Below are 9,180 nucleotides of genomic sequence, written 5' to 3' on the forward strand. Positions count from 1 at the left end.
TCCCCACAGCATAACACTTCTGTCTGGTTTGAAGTTGTATCTTCTGAACAAGTGAAGTTTTTCTTGGTCTACAACCTTGTAGTCCTATCCTGCGCAGGATAATTTGGCTAAGTTTAGATATGGCTCTCACTAGTTTTCTTTCCATAGTATTTGAAACCTTTCACCTTTGGCAGGCTTGTTATGTACTATGTGTCTCTCTTTGAATTTATTAATGATACTTCTCACTCCAGTTCTTCACACTATGAAGCTCCTGCTGGATGCTGAGCAATGTTTGTATTAAGGCTAAATATTAAGGCTAAATGAAAAGGTCAGTTTTTCAGGGGGTGAAAACTACTGACCTTGGTAAAAAAAAAAAAAATCCTTAAATAATCTGTTATTGTGTGTAAAAACTAATAATAATGTATGCTTTTTAAAGGAAGGTAGTACATTTAGAAACTTTATATTGAAAATCCCTTTCTCAGCTAAAAAAGAAAGCAGTTGGACAAGAAAGAATGAGATTTAAGGTATTGTCTGCTGTAAACAGGTCAAATTTAAACCAGTTTGCAAACATTTTGTTTAATTTTTACGAAATAGCTGATAGATCCTTGTACAGAACTGCCATCACCATGATGAAAGGTAGAATGTTCTGAATCAATGTGATTATGGCTATCATACTCAAAATGTCACGATCCTGGGTCTTCTGACCCAGTGTTTTGAGTTTTAGTTCTTTTGATGTTTATAGTGTATGTTTAAGCTTATCAGGTTTCCTAAGTTCATTTGTTATCATGCCTAAGTGTTTCTAGTTCTTATTATTTCCCCCTCGTGTTTCCAACTATGTTAAATCTCCCCTGCTCTTCATGCGTTTCATGTCTGTGTCTTTCGTTGTCAAGTTCTGGTTGTCATGTCTGCGTCTCATTATGTTTCCTATTTTATTTTGAAGAGATCTTGTGTTTTTATATTATGGGTTATGTTTTGAGTCCTTTGTTGTACTGTTTCTTGTTTCCCTAGGTCTGTTATGGTTATCATAGGTTTAGTTCTTTGGCTTTGTCATATGGCTTCCCTGTGTTCCATGTTATGTCCACTGTGATGTTTTTGTACCATGTTTCAGGTTCCTATGTTCTGTCTCCCCAGTTGCTGTTAAGTTTGCATGTTTAGAATTCAGTCAGTGTGTTTCCTGTTTTACTTTGAAGGTCCATGTCTCATGTGAGTGTTTCTAGTTTTGCTTCCCTTGTCTCGTCCAGCCTGATTACTCCCAGCTGTGCCCTCCTTCTGTGTCTCATTCCCTCGTTATCCCTCTGTGTATTTAAGCCCTGTGTTTCTCTTTGTCAGTGTCGTAGTCCCCCTCATGGCTGTGTTTCCCTGTGTGTTAGTCATCCATGTTCCAGTTTAGTTTTCCATACCATCCTGCAATAAAGCAGCTTTTTGAGTTTAATTTCATTGTCGTGAGTTTTGCGTTTGGGTCCTTCTCCTGCCTGTACACAGCCGAAACATGACACAAAAGCATAAATACAGAATGTAATCCTTACAGGATGTGTCATTCATAATAGCTATGTATGAATATCTTCCCTTTTAAACAATTAACTCTCTTAGTCATCTGAAGTCAGCAGGTATGCATCATCTGCGGGCTCTAATTTTGGTAGTGCACATTATGCATGCTACTTCTGCTGTGGTCATCTAATTAAACCTTGCACAAACACCACCATAATCTTACAATCATCTGAGTTCACATGAACACCACACTGATTGCTTTGTATTCATTACTCTTTACGACATCCCATGCAATTAAAGCTACAGGAACATGGATTATTCTCAGGGCATACTGAAAATCTGCACAGTTTGTGTTTAAAGTTCTCTTCCAGTTATACACAAAATATACATCTATATCAATATATCTTATTGGGTTTGTGTTTGTTTTGGTGGTGTTTTTCACAACTCCAATTACAAAGAGTTAGTATGCTGTATAAAATGTAACAGAAAACTGTCATGATCCTGGGTCGTTGACCCAGCGTTTTGTGTTTCTTTTTGGGTTCATCTTGTGTTTGGTGTTTATTCTGATTCTGTATTAATTCTTTGGGTTGGTTGTCATGTTTATTATCCCTACCTGTGTCTCCCCTCTGTGCTCCGTTCAGGTCCCTGTGTTTTTGTTGTAAAACAGTCTGTGTGTTTCCGGTTTTACTTTGTAGGTCTGCTTCTCATCATGTCCATTAGTGTCAGCTGTGTCCACCCCTGCATGTCATCTCCTCAGTACCTAGTGTGTATTTATAGTGTGTGTTGGCTTCTGTTCATCGTTGGATCGTCTGTGTTTCTTGGTGTAACTACGTCTCTCTGCCTTCTCCGCTCCCCGTTTCATGCTTAGGTTTGTCATTTAGTTTTCCCAGTCTAGGTTTTTTCAGTCATTCGTCTTTTCTCACTGCCTGTTCAGTCGCTCCACTTCTGTAAATAAAACGTCACTCTCATCACCAGTCAACTGCCTGCATTTTGGGTCCTTTTCCTCCTATACCACACGGCTCACCCCGCCAGCCGTGACAAAAACACAATGTGATAACTTGCAAAATCCATAAACTCACATTTAGAACACAGAACCACATGCAGCACACCTCAAAAGAGTTGGGACAGGGGCATGTTTGCCACTGCAAATTGTTTCATCGTTTCAGTGGGTGAAAAGTCTGAACTGCAGGCAGGCCAGTTCAGCATCCAGAGTCTTCTACTGTTCTAACAGATGCAGTATGTTTTTTAGCATTGTCTTGCTGAAAAATGTCAGTACTTCCCATATAGATTTCAGAGTGGACCGGATCGCACGTGAGACAATATGTTGCTTTAAAACTTGTATATACTGTGCCTTTCAGCATTGATGGTACTTTATCCAGATCTGCAAGCTGTTAGTTTCCAGGCAATAATGCAAAATCTTGAACTGAGCAGTGATAGCAAGTCAGATGGTTGCTTTGCTATTTACTCCAGAGAATGAGAAATCCATGTTTTCCAAAAGGAATATCAAATAATAATTATTTTGGCCCCAGAACAGTTTTATACTTTGTCTATTCTAAATGAGCATTCGGACCTGCCAGGACTGAGCAGGGGCATTGAAGCTGGAGGAATGGGCGACTCAGAGTCCATTTGCCCCACAGTCATCAAAAGTTAGACCACTTAGGGTGATGTTATGGATGTCACTGGCTGGGGACTCTGACACTGAAAACCTAATCTCTTTTAAAGATAAAGAGTCCTTTATTGTTGCTGTACTCAGGCATTGCACAGTGAAACTGGAAAAAATGGAGAACTAATAGCTGCTGCGTGTGTGCCCCGCCATCTTTACAACCCAAAGAGATATGTGGCTCCTTAGCAGATGGGGCTGGACAGGGAAGCAGTAGCTTGATAACTGCATCGGTGACGGCATGTGCAGGCAGCCTGAAATTTTCATTCATTTCATTCATTTCATTTCATTTATTTATTCATTTTCAGGCACAACAAATACCTATATTGAACATAAAATACACAAAACAAAAAACAGAAATGGCAGTGAAGTTAAGCTTTTCTGGTCCAGGAGCATAATTGAGTTGAACAGCTGCAGTGACAGAGAGAAGCTTGACTGTAGAGGTGAGGAGGAAGTGTGTCCTTCAACAGAGTTACCAGTGTTTGATAGTTCACACTGAAGGGCTTTCCTACAGTGTCTAGTAATGCACAATGTTTTCATGAAATGTAAGCATCCAGAACTTCTAACTGAATTACCTTGTGATATGGGTTGTGGGATTCCTTCACACCAAGTGAGTATTTTTGATTTAGGCTCCTCAAATGCAAAACCTGAGTCCAAAGGGTCCATTGTTTGGTCAGATTGTACTGTTATGTGTGCTGCAAAAAAACCCCAAATGCAGAACACTTGATATAGAACTAAAAAAAAAAAAACAACAACAACAAAAAACTTTATTTAGGTTGAGTAAGGAAAAAGGCTCAAGACACAGGTGATCTGACAAAGTATGAAGTAGACACTATGACTATATACACACCGAAGGTAATGAGGCCAGAGTGGGAACACCTGGAGAACAAAATACAGCTGAACTAGATCTAATAATGAGACATGCTGTAGCAAATAAAACTAGACCTGAGGCATAGAAGACAAATGACTATCAAAATAAAACACTGTAACATAGTAGAGAAACATGTAAGACAGTGCGAAATACATAACAAAATACAACAAGATGCTTAAAGAGGCCAGATTAAGTAAAAGCATAGAATCTAATAGGAATAACTCTAGACGCACAGAAAACAAAATACAAAGTAGCAAAAGTCAAAATACAGAGCAATTACTATGATGAAATTAGGGAATTAAAAAAAACCTGTGACACTATAAGCTAAGGACTCCTAATAACCAAAACAGGCACATTTTAATTTAAAAAAAAATTCAAGGTCAGAAGACTCAAAATTTCAGCTTTCAAAAGAAGGGCTTTGATGGATTTCCATGACAGCATCATGTCTATTTTAAATTCAGTGTCACCTGAAAGTACAGGTATGCACTGAAAAAATGAGAATTGGCAGGCTTTTGAATTTGCACAAATGAATTTAGTTAATGCTACACAAGCCTCTCATGTTTCTCTTATTTACATGATTAAATAAAGTACCATTTACTTGATTATAAACAATACTGAGACTATTCATTTTTCTTGCATTGATTTAAAATGACTAAATTAGAATACTAAAACCATTGTAATCATGTTTGACCACAACCGGAAATGATGCAATATATTCAAAGACAACAACTAAATGTGATTGGATAATAAGACCTACCTTATCCAATAAGACAACAACATAATTTAAGGAGAGCGCAATTGACCGCCAGATGCTGGAAGACTGTTCAGCCACATGCAACCTTTGGCACTGAGTCAGGCATAGTGAGAAGGTAAGTAATTTAAATACATTTGTTTTAGTTGGGTACGTTTTCACAGAATTGTTGTAGTGCATGCTATATGAAACGTAATCTGTAATGCATCTACATGTTGTTTTTACAGTGCTAGCTAAAGTTGGTATTAGCTTTGTGGCTAAAGCTGAAAAATATTAACAAATTGCACATAGTCGGGAGAAAGCAGCTGTTGTGGGTCAGATATGGAATTTATGCATGTGACAGAGAGCACTGACGTTTTTATGGCTTAGCAAGTTAAAACATCACTGAGAGAGCAATAGTGTTTGTGTTACTCGTGCTAGCTATGGCTACATTGGCTAATTAGTCTGGCTGTAACCGTCAGAGTTTCAGAAGCTGGGAGGGCCACAGTGCCATACCTTAATTATTGCTGATGACATGCACTCAAGTTATAATAAGGATCCTGCCACCTTAGACGTGGGTTTAAGAACCTGTGCCCATAAATGCCAAATCATTTTTCCATTTAGTCATTGTTTTAGGTGAAGTGTCACTTACTTGACTATTCTATTGGTCACGGCCAAATAATACAGCAGATATCTACAAGGAGATAAGTTTGTTCAACAGACTATGTCTTATTAAGTGATGTATTGTGAATTTTCCAACATCGGCCCAAAACAAATTAGGACCCTTTCCCCCCCCTCTTTTTTTCTAGTTTGTGTAGAACATATGTGAGCTGCTTCTCAAAACATTATGTATAAATGAGGGAAAGATTGGTACTTTAAAGAAACCATTGATGCTCTTCTGGACTGGAATACCTTTTTTCAATTAAAATTAATGTTTTTTGTGATGGTGGAATTTTTACCTTTATGATTACAGAAGTCAAAACATCAGATGATGATAGCTTACCATCTAAACTCCCCATCTCTTGGCAAGTCTGAATTAGAGAGCTCAGCTGTATCGGCCTTTCTAGTGGATTTGCTTAAAGAGGAGATAGCTTAAGTCATTAGGTACATATTCCCTGACATTCTAGAGGTCAACCTTGCACAGTGTGTGACATAAAGAGTATAACTTATAGAAATGGAATGGTACTGGCCCAAAGGGCAGCAGGTGGATTGCCAGAATACTGAAAAACCATATCTGCATTGTACCACAGCATATTCTACATTGTCAGAGAGCTTGGTGGCTGGTACAGAGAGCACGACAGAGCTTTTGAGCTCCGCCCAGTATCCACAAGAATATTCACTCTCGCTTCACTCTGTGAACTCCTTGATACTTATCCATTGGTTGACTATGAGATTGGATCAGTCCACATTGTGACTTTAAAAAGGCATATAGAAGTAAAAGGTGTTCATATAAGTGTAATAGGTTCAGTCGCATGTATTTCATTAGATAAATTCTTCTTTTTTATGTCTGATCTTTATAACTTTGAGTATTGGGTATGGATAGCTTTATGAAAACTAAACTGAAAGGATTCTTTCTGAATATGTAATTCTTTTTTGCCTACAGAGTCCTATGGGGAGTCCTATGGTCCTAAAGACTGTTTTGGCTGACAGAACCTGTCGAAGGCTCACTCTCTAATGGAGCGCCTGAATCAACTGAGGATCTCATCGTTGAAGTCAAGAGACAGTGTTGTCTTCAGGGCAGTTTCAGACTTCAGTTTATGGATTCCTTGTTTGGGAATGAGTTTCTTAACCTTACCTCAGTTTCAGAAGTAGCAGACAAGGGGACTCTTAAAGCTATTGACATGTCAAAGCCCACAACATGGACATAAAAAAGAGTAACAGAGTTGGTGAAACTCAAGATGGAAAAGACTTTTTCATACAGAAGACATGAAGTTGTTCGTGATGCACCAATGGTGGAGGCTTTCATGGCAAGATGGCCTGCTCTATTTGATTTCCATGAGGTAAGGTTTGCCTCATACACGGTGTTCTTGTGGTATTAGCCTAAAATGGTTAAGGCACAGTTGTTATTTGACAGCCCATTTCTTCAGCATGAGTGATTGCGGCCTTCTTCCAGGTATTAAACCTTTGAAGCTCATTTCTCTGTGCTCATGTTTTCAGATCAACGCTGAGTTTAAGAGAATTGCCACCATCCCCCCTCAGACAAAGTTCCTGGCTCAGCTGGATCTCCACTTGGACAACCTGGTGAAGTTGGTCAACAGAAGAGGAGAGCTTGGACTAATACTGAAAAGAATTGTGGCATAAATGGATAATGTAAGTGATAAAGCCTCAACATTCACTTAACACGATCCTCTTTGGATGAAATTTTATAATTGTGGAAGATTTCAAATGTTTCCCATGATAAATTCTCTCATTTTGTATTTTTACATCTGCTTGTTTTTTTTAACCTTCACTTTGTCAACTTATTATTAATTGCCAGTAAACCTATTATTAATTTGTGTGCCTTTACTTTAAAAACATTAATGTAAAGTACACTATTAAAACTTAAATGAAGGACAAGAGCTGAATGAAGATGCTAATTACATACATTTCATTTCAGTGTGAAGATGTTGATGCTGAGTGTGTTAAGGGAGTGTGTATCTACATGGGTGAAGACCCTGGCATGCTTATCCAGGAGTATGTGGTATGTACTTGTGTTTTTTTTTTTTTTTCTTTTTGGACTTTCCACAGTGTGTCATATTATTTACTTGGAAATGACTAACATGGCTTCTTTTTTACAGGGCATGGAAGAACGTGCCATCAGTGAGACTGTTGAAGACACCACTGTTTGAATTTATCTTCTTAAAGAGCAAGCTTCAGCAGATGAACAAGAGTTGTCCTTGCAGGCATCAGGGTGGCGAAGACTTTGGATAATGTAGCATTTGCTGTGATAATGCTATTTGGACTCATGTATGCATTAAACCTTGCCTACCCTGCTGACCTTCGCTACAACTTTGACGTTTTCCAGAAGGTTTTCATGGAACTGGATGGAGCTAAACTCTCTAAAGTTCTTGCTTTCAAAAACCATCTGTTTCATTGAGAAGTCAAAGACTGCACTTCTGCAATTCTTTGCAGTTTTTCATTTTGTGTTCAGTAATGTTATACTGCTTATGTTTTTATTGCTTTCCCCTCGTGTGACTGCAATGCAGGATAATTTTTCCTTTTGGTATCATGTTGTAAGAAATTTTTACTGACAATTTTTAGCAATATGTTCTAAGTCAACCTTAATGTCCTGCTTACATGTTTAAAATGAAGATTAAAATTCATGTAGGTGTTTGGTATTAGTTATGTAACAATGTCATTTAAGGCTCAACTTAGTTGAAATCTTATACAGGTAAATACATGTACAGAAGCTGAAACTGTTGTCAAATAACACACAAGTTATATTTGGGTAAATCTGTTTATTCATAAAAGCGTGTTGCTTTTTTTTCAGGTAGTCTTAATTTAGTTTACATTTTCAATTGTGTAATTAATACAAATGTTATATGTAAGAGATGACAGGATCATCTATAAGCACATTCTTTTATTTGCTGCTGAGGTCAGTTTTTTGTGAAATATTTGCAAATATATTCTCAAATTAACTTTTTCTTTTAGTTATTTCTGCAGGCTATCTTTAAAAATGTGTTAACAAGTTTATATGGATGCGATTTTAGACTTGTTCATGGCAGAATTGCTGCTTTCACTGCTGTTACAGTTTAATAAAGGTGAATTGTTCAGTAGCACTCACAGTCTTTGCCTTTTTTGTCAATAATAATCAGTTAATATTTCAATTGAAAAAATTAAGTAGGATTTAAAGCCATAATTTGTGTTGCAGGAACATAATTGCAATGTGTTTACATTACATAATATCATTGCGTAACACTGGCAAATAAAAATAAGTTGGTGTTAAACATTAAAATATATTGACATTATGCAATACATTGATATTATGATAATAGATTAATATTAGTACATCAAACATGATTTTTTAAAGTAATCTGATGTAGATAAAATACTTTGATCTGACAAGCATTAATTACTTGAGGGAAAGTGGAAAATTAAGTCAGTCATACTTATTCATATTATGTGGGACCGATGTACACAATAAAATCAAGTAAATTGAAAGAACTTTTTTTTTCAGTGTGGGAATACTATATTGATTTGCAGATTGTCCCCTGTGTACAGAGATTTCTCCAGGTTTTCTTGAACTTTTGATGATATTAATGTTGTAGATGATGAGATACTCAGTCTTTGCGATGTTACACTGTGAAAGATTATTTTGAGATTGTTCTACAGATTGCTCCACAGAAATTATCTAGATATAATGTTTTGGGGTTTGTTTGTTTTTTTGCTAACTCTCTAAAATGCTCTTTTTACATTCAGTGACCTGTTGCTCAATTAATGTGAACCTGATTAGTTGCAATATCTTCCTCTAGC

The 9,180-nt window shown here is 37.1% G+C and overlaps 1 pseudogene; it reads left to right on the plus strand.

The window, feature by feature from the left end:
- The first annotated feature begins 6,389 nt into the window (after positions 1-6,389).
- Positions 6,390-8,275, plus strand: LOC146666154 (uncharacterized; annotated as a pseudogene).
- The last annotated feature ends 905 nt before the right edge of the window (positions 8,276-9,180 follow it).

Source organism: Rhamphochromis longiceps, linkage group LG7 (assembly GCF_057381845.1).
Source record: "Rhamphochromis longiceps isolate RC_006_pf linkage group LG7, R_longiceps_female_GT1.1, whole genome shotgun sequence".
NCBI lineage: Eukaryota > Metazoa > Chordata > Actinopteri > Cichliformes > Cichlidae > Rhamphochromis > Rhamphochromis longiceps.